The 12,120-nt window shown below is 42.9% G+C and overlaps 1 pseudogene; it reads left to right on the plus strand.

Moving 5' to 3' along the window:
• LOC116502473 overlaps positions 1-12,070 on the plus strand; it is a 31,259-nt pseudogene extending 19,189 nt beyond the window's left edge.
• The last annotated feature ends 50 nt before the right edge of the window (positions 12,071-12,120 follow it).

Raw genomic sequence — 12,120 nt, forward strand, 5'->3', positions numbered from 1 at the left:
GAATTGGATAAAAGCGTTGCCGATAGCCTTATTTAGAATAAGAACACAACCCAGGAGGGATGTGGGAGTCTCACCTTATGAAATGTTATTTGGAATGCCACTAAGGAATGCTGGGATACGAATGGGGAATTTACCTAGTAAAGACAAAGGGTTGATACAATACTTGCAAATACTGTCCCAGACTTTTGATTCTTTCAGAAAAGCGGGCTATTTAATACAGACTCCTCCATTGAGCTTCAAAGTACATTCCATTGAAGTGGGAGACCAGGTGTGGATAAAAACTTGGAAGGACGATTCCCTAAAGCCGAAGTGGGATGGACCATTCCTGGTGTTGCTGACCACAGACACTGCCATCCGGACGGAAGAAAAAGGCTGGACCCACTACACCAGAGCGAAGAGAGCCAACTTGGAGGAGTCGGAAACTTGGAAGGCCTTTCAGAAGGAGCCATTGAAGTTGGTGTTGAAAAGGCAGTAATTCTTCTAAAGAAAAAGGCCCGTGAGTTCTTGGCTTGTGACCAATGTGCTGGTTCTGTTCTTGTCTGTGTGAAGCTTGCTGCTGTTCCCATTGTATTGACTGTGTACTTTGTATCCACTGCCGGATCCCCTGTGACATTATATTGATTGAACAATACCTGGCGGCATATTTTTATTATCCGAGTCTATCTTCAACTGCTCTCACCACAGACCTCCGTATTACCCCAACAGTACAGAGAGCGCTTGATAATCCCTTTTCTGACAATTATCACGCCGCCGGGGCCTAAAGAAGATGAAACCACGATGCCCTTCCATCAGAGGACTGTTACCTGGGCAGGAAACGGGATTTTGGGACTATTGGGCTCCTCGACCATCTTGCAAGTATTTCCTGTTGCATTTTCTAGGCATGACAATAATGATGGGTGTGTTACTTTTGGTGGTGTGGGGAGCATGTGAATATCAAAATAAGGAGGGAATAGTAGAGGATTTCTATGGACCTCCCTCTAAACAGAAGCGCTCAAAAAGAGCGATCATTCCATACTCCAATGGGGAAAACTGTAATTCTCAAGGGATATGCATCTACCCTCACAATACATACGGAGAAGCCAATACACAAGTTACCTTAACTTGTTATTTGAAAAATCCAGCTGCAGCGTGTTTAATTACATGGCAATTTTTGCCTGCAAAATACAAAAAGGCAATCCAAAATGTGAGAGGTATTTCACACCCGAAAGAGAATGGCTGCTCTTCACATATTAGAATAAGAATCACAGAAAATTCTATAGGTTGGTATCAATGCATACAATACCAAAAAGGGTTACCTAATAAAATGAAAAAAACAGAAGTAACTTCAAGAGCAAGTATAAAATTTCCCCCGGTTAGTGAGTGGTTTTTAACATTATTGAGTTATCAACAAGAGATAGGAGGAGACAGCTCTCACCACCTTACAAAAAGAGAGATAAAAGAGGACATTTGCACAGCCTGTTTACAAAAAACCAAACAAGGCACAAAAATTTCCATGACCTTAATATATTATACTATGAAGCCTGAATGTAATGGAACTATAATACCACCATGCACACATAACAATACACAATACAATCAGTGTTATACATTAAATGGGATACAATGTTATGAACCAAAGGCGGTAGGACCTATAACAAATAGCATCTATGTTTATGGCTATAAAGGAGGATCATCTAATTTAAGAGATCAATTTATTCAAGCACAAAAATCATCAGGGTACATAGCCCATAATGTTTCAAAGGGAATAGCACCTGTTACTGTTTGTTTTGATGCATGTTTAGCAATTGATATAGGGCAAGGAACAGGATCCGATGGAGTAACCTGTGGAGGACAGTCATGGGAACAATCATATATCCAAAACCGTAAATATCTATTTACTCGCTCAACACTTTCATCGCATGGAGGCTATACCCAACCGAGTGTATATTGGTACACAAGTGGCCGAGGACCTAATAATTTCAATCTTTCAATTACTCCGGCCACTACTGATTGTCAATCCCATCACTGTACACCACTCTGCCTTTCCGCGCACGTAGCAGGTACTTTAGGCACCCGATACTATCATTATGGTATTGGTATAGATAAAGCAGGAAAGGATCCTTATGGATACATCATTGTAAAGACTGAAGCAACAAAATTGACAAATCAACCTGTAAAGTTTTTTTGGAGTTATGAGCAGGAGATTGCTAAACTTAACGATCTACCTACACCTCCAAAAGCAAAAAATATGTTTATTAATTTGGCTCAAGAAGTTGCTACAGAACTTATGTTAAAAAATTGTTTTGTATGTGGAGGAACCACTATGGGAGATCGCTGGCCATGGCATGTACAAGAAGCAAACTATACTGAAATAGCACAATGGAAAGGGAACTTCACCTTTAATAACAACTTCAATGAAACCTGGCAAGTTACCTCTCATATAATAGGTCACATATGTTATACCAGAAATAAAAATAATCAGATTAAAAGAAATAAACCTATGGGATTTTTAAAATGTTCTAATGAGTGGGAAAATAGCACTTGGGTTTCACAAACTAATATGACCAAACCTGAAAACTCATTGCTGGAAGTAACTAAGTTACGAGGACTTTCAGACCCTGAAAATGATACTATTGTGTGGAATTCACCTGATGGGTTATATTGGATATGTGGTAATTTTGCCTATAATATGTTACCCGCAGGGTGGTATGGGTCATGCATCTTGGGGGCAATTCAACCATCATTCTTCCTAATGCCTATAGAGAAAAGACAAAAATTGGGAGTCCCTGTATATGATACTCTTGAAAGACGTAAACGTACAATAAATCTTTCCAAAGGGATAAAAATAGGTAACTGGAAGGATGATGAGTGGCCCCCTGAGAGAATTATTGCATATTATGATCCTGCGACGTGGGCACAAGACGGTTCGTGGGGATATAGAACGCCTATATACATGATAAATCGCATTATTAGATTACAAGCTGTATTAGAAATAATTACAAATGAAACTGCATTGGCATTAACTAAGCTTGCAAAAGAAAGTGTATTGTCAAGAACTTATATTATGCAAAATCGTTTAGCCTTAGACTATTTGCTCGCTGCCGAAGGCGGAGTGTGTGGTAAATTTAATCTTAGTAATTGTTGTATACAAATTGATGATTCTGGAATTGTGATAGAAAAAATAACTCGAACTATGATACAAACTGCACATGTTCCTGTACAAACTTGGAAAGGCATATTGGACACTGATGGTTGGCTTGGAGGTATTTTTAACAATTGGAAACAAGCATTGTTCATGGTTGGTATAATTTTTATTGGATTAATGATGCTACCATGTTTAATTCCCATAATAAGAAATGTTGTCACCTCCACGGTGGGAAGCATAATACAAGCTCAGCAACATGAAAAGTCAATGATGGTATTAAAAGAAATTGGGGATCAGATCCAATTATTGGAAAGTATGAATACATTCCCTATGGAAAGTACAATAATAGAAAGAGAAAGGTTGAAAGAAATAAGGGAAAATATTAAGAAAATTGCCATATAAGAGATGGGGGAATTGATGGAATAAAATTGAAAAAGAGTTAATATTTTGTATGAACACTAGAGGGAGCCAAGAGAGAGTTTTAGAAGAGAACTGTATAATCATTTAATTGGTTAAAGAAAAACAATGATAGAAGTTGATTGGTTAAATGTCATAATTCTATATAAGGTAATAGTTAGGGCGTTACTATTGCTGACTGGTTTGTGACCGCCCCGATCAGGCTAGCTGATATGGGAGGAGGAGTTAGGGAGGGTATAACTGCAGTCTCACTTTCATTGTGGGTGTGGCTCTCCTTTGTGACTCAGGTGAAGTCAGGGTGAGACCCACCAACGCTTTGCAAACCGTTTTCAAATTAGCTTTGATTTTTGATAATAAAGAGAATTTTATTACTCTACTCCGAACCTCGTCTCCAGAATTCTTTTAAATTCTGCAAACAACTCCATGTGGTCAACTGGCCAGGACCTCAAACCCATGTGGACCCGTTCATCAATAAACCATCTTTCCAATCAGCCTCCATGTTTCCAGTGTCTTTCACCCTGCTTGGAATTGAACCAGCTGGATATTTCTCTCAAGGCCTTCTACTCCAATGCCCATCATTCCCAGAGCCCAATAGAACGTGATATCTCATCAGCCCTTGCAGGGTCCTCTTGGCATTGCGCACACAGTCCACCAGGGGGCTCCCTCAGCAACCGTTGGAAAAGCCGGGGAGCACACACACACCCACTCACCCCGCAGCTGCTTTCAGGAGGGAACTGAGCATGCGCTTGCCTCTTTTGCGAGCTCAAGAGACGCACGTGTTGCCCGGTGCATTTTCCCCCAGAAAAGTTTTGAAAGCGTTATCAGCCATTTCTCCAGTGTCCGATTCTGCTCCCCCTCGCTCTGCTTCCCTTAGGCTGAGCCTTTCCCGGAGTCCAAGAGGCTGCAAGGAAGCCTTGCACGGAGGGAGACCAAGACCTGACTCCGGAGTTCAGTAAGTGCGGGGGGGGGGGTTTCTTCCACGGGCTGGACTGTGCGCGGAGACACGCAAAACTTCATCAAGTTCGGAGTCCTGGAAAGTGGGGAGCCCCTTGACCCATGTTCCCCTGCCGCTCTGTGCAATGCATGCACGGGACAGGCAGGGAAGAAATCAAGAGCTACGGACTCGATGCGTTGCCTCCAGGAGGAAAATCAAAATGGCCCATTTACTTTCCATTTCCTTGGGGGGGAAACTGCTAGGCGCGGGGAGGAGGAGGGGGTCGGCTTTGCAAAGCAGGTTGGTGCCTCCATCTCCTGGACGATTTCCTGCAAATTTATTGGCCCCGTTTTCAAAAGGGCTTCCTCTCTTCTAAGCTGAGAGAAGCGACTGCCGAAGTCTCACCCGGCTTCAAGGTGGGCAAGGATTCGAACTCACTTTCCTGTTTCCCCGCTTTCCTCCACTATCACCAGTTGGCTTTGCCAGAAAGGGTTACATGAACTGAGGTGGAAATGCAGGCTGGGATGCACCATTCACACTATATGCAGGTAGTCCTCAACTTGCAATCACCGTTGAGCCCAAAGTTTCCGTTGCTTAGTGAAGCATTTGCTAAGTGAATTTTGTGCCATTCTTGTCACAGTTGTTAAGTGAATCAACATGTGTAAATAATATGGTTGTTAAATGAATCTAGCTTCCCCATTGACTTTGCTTGTCGAAAGATTGCTCAAGGTGATCCCATGACCTCGGGGCGCTGAAACAGTCATAAATATGAATCAATTGCCAAGCATCTGCATTTTGATCAAGTGATTGTGGGGATGCTGCAACAGTCACAAGTGTGAAAAATGATAAGTCACTTTTTAGTGCCATTGTAACTTTGAACGGTCGCTAAATGAACTGTTGTAAGCTGAGGACTACCTGTGCTCTGTAAGCCACTGTTTTCTTTCAAAATTGGCCAATGTAAATGCCAGGAGTTTTAAGTCCATACATCTTATGTTGGCCAAGTTTGAAGAAAGACTGGATTAGGCTAAAAGTGGGAAATGATGTGCCTTTTTCTATGATGTGCCTCAGTCAAAGCATGTCTAAAGCCTACATGGCTTTAAATATGCTTTGGCTGATTCACTTGGAGATTAGTTCGATATGCTTTGGATGGTGGTTTGTTAATTGTGGCTTCTGGAGTTCAGCTAAGGGCTTGGACCAGGAGGTTAATGGGATTCTGCTGGCTGGAAGTTCAAATACTGATTGATTTATCCATTAAATCAATTTAGTTAGTCACTCCTTTCAATTGCTACTTGGAGACCTGAGACATTTATGATCTGGATTGTACAGAGGTTGTTTTTAACATTGAAAACAGTCCTCAAAATTATTTGAATGCATCATTAAGATATAGTTACATATTTTAAATGTAGTTAGCCAATACTTTTAGTCCTTGACAGAAGTTGATCTAGAAGCTACATATTTTTCTCCACACAAAGATAAATCAGCCTACCTACTAAGATGTCCCTCCCTCTTCCCAGATATTGGTAAGTTCTTAAGAATTTCTTATTTGGGTTTTTGTGGCTGCTCAGTTGGTCAAGCTGTATTTCTGGAAGTTTCACTTGTTTTCCATTTCACATATGTAAGATAGAAGTCTTTCCTGATTCCTCCAGAGACTGAAGGACTTTGTGAGGGAAGAGGATTGAATGGCCTTGGCAGCTTTGAAGACCAGAGAGAAGATGGAGGGACAGTGGCAAGCACATGCAGACGTTGGGAAAGGCCCTCCAGTTACTCAGCCTGGGAGCTGTAGGAAAAATGGGTCAAGTCTTGGGCAGAAGAGCCAAGAAGCTGCAGCCAGGAGTTCAGAGGTTCAATGCTGTGACTTCAGAAAAGTGGAGTTCCAGGAGGGGAAGAGTCCCCGAGATGTTTGCTCTCAGCTTCACTGCCTTTGCCGTCAGTGGCTGCAGCCGGAAAAACACAGCAAGGCTCAGATGCTGGACCTGGTGCTCCTGGAGCAGTTCCTGGCTGTCCTTCCCCCAGATATGGAGCAATGGGTGCGGGAGTGTGGAGCGGAGAGCAGCTCCCAGGCGGTGGCCCTGGCCGAGGGTTTCTTGCTGACTCAGGAGGAGGAAAAGATGCAAGAGGAGTTGCAGGTGAGAGAATGTAATCGTGGCAGCTCTAAAACGGAATTGTCCAAATTGTCTCTCTGTCAGTTTTGGGGGATTATGAGCTCCTAAGCCAGTTGTTCCCTTCTTCTTCTTCCAGAGGATATATTTGGGGCAATTCTTACATTCTCAGTTTCCTGCTTCAGCGATAGACATTGGGGTCTGCTAGGTTGAGGGTGCACTATGATAATTCATTTTTAATCTCTTTGCTCTTCCCTACTTCCTCGTATCACATTGTGTCCAGAAATCCTTGGAAGCGGTGACTGAGTACTCTAAGGAAAAGAAATATTTATCCAAACCTTCTCAAGAGCTGCTGTTCAGGGAGAGCTTCCGGAAAAATCAAAGTCAGGACCGGACATCAGGTAACGGAAGCTCTTTCCGTGTGGTGTGAGATTTCAACATTCATCTTCTTCCTTGCTCCTCTTGATTAGAATCCCTCTCTTTAAATAATCTGCTTCCACCGTTTTTCTCCCACACACAGAGAGTAGAAAGCAGTCCTTGGTCTTTTTGGAATCCCCTCGTCTTTGTGGTGGAGCTGAAAGAGTAACTGAACCTGGGCTTCAGGTAAGGAGGAGAAACATCAGAAAAGATTCATGAAACCTGGATGGGTTTCATTGTGTGCTGGAGTTCAGGGTACAGCAGGGGTCCCCATCTCCCATTCCGTGGAACAACTCCAGTGGGCGCCATGCCAGAAATCCAGCCGCTCAAACATGTGAAGCTCCATTCACAGGATGAAGCCAACAATGAAACACCCCAACCCCCATGGGAATTCGCTTACGTGCCCTTCAAATGGCACAAGATGACAAATTAAAAGCACCAGGCATTGAAAAATTTGTTGCGTCAGCAGGATGGTGTACCCGCTTCATGAATAGGTTTGCCCTATGTTTGCGGCAAAGAACAAAGATTTCATAGAAGTTGCCAAAAGACCTTGATGAAAAAGTGATGTCATTCCATTCATTCATCATAAAACAAAGAAGGATCCATAACTATGACCTGGGAGATATTGGAAATATGGATGAAACACCTATGACCTTTGATCTTCCAAGCAACAGAACTGTGGCAAGTTTGGGAGACAAAACTATTTTTCTCAGAACCACAGGAAATGAAAAAAAACATTTCACAGTTGTTCTGTCATGTTTGGCTAATGGAACTAAGCTGCGGCCTGTCATTATTTTTAAAAGAAAGACCTTGCCTAAAAAGGTCAAATTCCCACCACGAATTATAGTGCGCGCACATATTAAAGGCTGGATGGATGAAGACGGAACAAAAAAATGGCTGGAAGAAATTTGGAAAGAACGACCAGGAGCAGCCTTAAAGAAAAAACCATCATTGCTAGTTTGGGATATGTTCAGAGCCCACACATCTGATGACATAAAAAAAATGGCAAAATCTTCTCAAGTTACTTTGGCCGTTATTCCAGGTGGGCTTACATCTGTATTGCAACCGCTAGATGTGTGTTTAAATAAACCTTTTAAAGACCATGTGAGAAAGATGTGGCATGAATGGGTGTCATCTGGTCAAGCCCGACTGACAAAAGGTGGAAATCTGATGAAGCCCGACATAGAATTGATAGCAAAGTGGGTTCGTGATGCATGGGAAGAGATTCCGGAGGACATGGTGCAACGCGCCTTCAAGAAATGTGGCATTAGTAATGCTGTGGATGGCAGTGAAGACAGCGCTTTGTATGAGAACGACAGCTGTGATGGTGATGACTGCGAACTCAGTGATGATGACAATGTCTATGCTGATAACCTCACACTAGCTAATGCTGAAGCTCTGTTTGGACATACAGATGAGGAGGAGGGATCCAGTTTTGAAGGATTTTAACTCTTGTGTTTTAGCTTGGTTGCTGAATGAGCTAAGGTTTTTGTACTTTTAAAGTTATTGTTGATACCATATTGTTTTTATTGACCCTCTTGTCCACTTACAGAGCTAGTTTACTGTTTTTCTTTGAAATAAATATTCAAAAACATTATTGGTATCTATTTTTATTTTTGAAATTTACCGGTAGCTGCTGCATTTCCCACCCTAGGCTTATACTCGAGTCAATAACTTTTCCAGTTTTTTGTGGTAAAATTAGGTGCCTCGGCTTATATTCGGGCCGGCCTATACTCGAGTATGCCCAGGTTCGATTCCCAGTAAGGGTATGGCTAGCTGATGAGAGCTAAATAGCTTGAAATAGATCTATACTAGTCTCCCTTTATTTATTTATTAGCACAAATGCAATACAAATGTAACAAGGCAACATAAAAAAATGGCTTTCTGCCTGGATGGCTCCCAGAGTGAGCCGATAGACAGAAAAGGGAAGCAGTATGATCCCTCCCATATTTGGGCATACCAGGGGTTGACCGTGTTTCAAGGTTAAAACAAAATGGCGGCTGTATTTGGGCGGCTACCGGATGGCCCAGAAACAAACTGCCTTTTTTTTTTTTGCTGTCCTAACAAGTTCAGCACCATGTTGAAGCTTTCGGCTGCATTCAGAAGCTTCTGCAACACTCTGCCAAATTCTCTAAGCCAGCAAAATGAAGCAATTTCCCTGGTGGCTGCCATTTTGTTCCACCTACCAGTGAGTGGCCACCTCTCTCCCTATCCAAACTTGCCAGAATCCTTCAGTGCTTGGGCCTGCTCCGCACAGGCCCATTCCACCCCACGTTTGTTTTCTGAAGCCCTCCGGACCTCATGCTGTAGAAAGAGGGCAGGCCATGTGTCCCAGGGCTGCATGGTGGCAATCCAGATGCAGCCGCCACTCATTTGTGGGTGGGACAAAATGGCAGCCACCAGAGAAATTGCTTCATTTTGCTGCCTTAGAGAAGTCGGCCTAGTGTTGCAGAAGCCTCTGGATGCAGCAGAAAGCTTCAGCACTGTGTAGGCAGCAAGACAAAGCAGTTTGTCTCCAGGCCATGCAGCAGTAGTAATCCAAATACAGCTGCCATTTTGTTCCCAACCACAAATAGTCACAGACAAAATGCCCACTGCTGCACAAACTGCTTCATTCTCCTGCCTTAGAGAGGTCACCACAGAGCTGCAGACGCTTCTGAATGCTGAAGAAAGCATTGTGCAGAGCTTCTTAAATCAGCAGAACAAAGCAGTTTGTCCCTGGGCTGGTTGGTGGTAACCAGAGCATTGTCACCATTTTGTTGCTGGGACAAAATGGCTGCCATATTTGGAACCGTGTCGTGTGGCTGCACAAAGAAGGAAGTCATTCCAGTGCTCTGGAAGGCCTCAGAGTTTGGCCTGGTGGGGTGTGAACCAGGCCCAAACTCTGGGAGGACCCGGTGGAAGTAGGAGATGCCTTGTTGGGACCCAAGGCATGAGGAGTGGAGCATGGAGTGGCTTGGGGGTGGGGGAGGTCTTAGGAGGACAAGGGCAAGTGACCCCGGGCCTGTAGTAGACCACCAACATCCCAGGAGGCTCTCCAGTGCTCCACTTAACAACTAGAACATTGGTTTTATGTTTAATCAGGGAGAACAGGAATGTGCAACCTGCAACAGTAATGGGTGGATCCACTATGGTTGTATCTTAAGGACTGGCTGTAAATGAAGCAGCGGACATGCCTAATACTCCTTCCATCTCCTATTTTTTCTCTGTAATTTCTCTCTTGTGACTTGGGCGAGCTGAGAGAGAGTGGCCCAAAGTCACCCAAGTGGCATTCATGCTTAAGGAGAAGCTAGTCCTCAAGGCGTCTGGTTTCTAGTGTGGTGCCTTAACCAGTAGACAAAGCTGCCTCTAGGCAACAAAGAAATTTATCGAAAGAAAAATTGGAACACTGCACAGGTATCCATTTTCACAGAAATGAAATGGGTATCTTTCCAAGTTCCTTCTGCTCATAAAATGCAAAATATTTATATTTATTTATTTTCACAAAAGTGACAATTGGCCAAAAAAAAAAGAGCTCATGACGGTATTGGTTGGAAACATGCGGAAGAGGCCTTCATCCTGCAATGGATAGACAGCGGCTAAGATGATGGTGATGATGATGATGATATATTTCCATGCTGCAGAAGAATATAGCAGGAAATTGTGGGGTGGGCTGCATGCAGGGATAGGATGGCCTCCCTTAAGGAAATTTCCGCCTTCCTTGTATTGATGCATATCAGTCAACAAAGCAGACAAAAATATATTGATCAGATAAATTTTAGCAGAAAAAGTTTGATCTTTAATCGTTTCCATAGTTTTCCGACAATTTTCATTTTGCTTTTTCAAGGATATAATGGGCAAGAGAGTAAGAATTGCAAGGAGGAAAACCAAGCAATCCACTCGAAAGACAGAAAAGGGAAATTTGCAGATCAGACGCAACCAAAGAGTGATGAAACAAAGCAATTACAAAATGGAATTAAAAAAGGCTTTCCTTGGGTTATTCGGCTTCCCAACCATACAATCATTGATATGGGAGAAAGAATAGATCAAAGCATGGAGTGTGGAAAGAACTTTAATACATTGGACCATTTGATTTTCTGTAACAAAACACATTCAGAAGAGAAACCAAATACCTGCAAGGCGTGTGGAAAGACCTTCTGTGATAATCACTCTCTTAGAAGACATGAAAGGGATCACGAAGTAAAAAGACCTTATAAATGCATGGCGTGTGAAAAGACCTTTACTCGTAGGACTACTCTTAATCGCCACAAGAAGATCCACACAGGAGAGAACCTATATCAGTGCATGGAGTGTGGAAAGAGCTTTACTAGTAGGAGTCATCTTAATTCCCACAAGATAATCCACACAGGAGAGAGGCCATATCAATGCATGGCGTGTGAAAAAACCTTTATTCGTAGGAGTCATCTTATTTCCCACAAGATAATCCACACAGGAGAGAAGCCATATCAATGCATGGAGTGTGGAAAGAGCTTTACTCGTAGGAATACTCTTAATCGCCACAAGAGGATCCACACAGGAGAGAAGCCATATCCGTGCATGGAGTGTGGGAAGAGCTTTAGATTCAAAAGTGTTCTTAGTAGCCATAAAATGAGTCGCCACTCAGGAGAGAAGCTATATGAATGCAAGGAGTGTGGAAATAGCTTTACTCGTAGGAATATTCTTAATTCCCACAAGATAATCCACACAGGAGAGAAGCCATATCAATGCATGGAGTGTGGAAAGAGCTTTACTCGTAGGAATACTCTTAATCGCCACAAGAGGATCCACACAGGAGAGAAGCCATATCCGTGCATGGAGTGTGGGAAGAGCTTTAGATTCAAAAGTGTTCTTAGTAGGCATAAAATGAGTCGCCACTCAGGAGAGAAGCTATATGAATGCAAGGAGTGTGGAAAGAGCTTTACTAATAGGAGTCATCTTAACTCCCACAAGATAATCCACACAGGAGGAAAGCCATATCAATGCATGGAGTGTGGAAAGACCTTTACTAATAGGAGTCATCTTAATTCCCACAAGATAATCCACACAGGAGGAAAGCCATATCAATGCATGGCATGTGAAAAGACCTTTACTTGTAGGAGTCATCTTAATTCCCACAAGATAATCCACACAGGAGAGAAGCCATATCAGTG

Source organism: Thamnophis elegans, chromosome 2, assembly GCF_009769535.1.
Source record: "Thamnophis elegans isolate rThaEle1 chromosome 2, rThaEle1.pri, whole genome shotgun sequence".
NCBI lineage: Eukaryota > Metazoa > Chordata > Lepidosauria > Squamata > Colubridae > Thamnophis > Thamnophis elegans.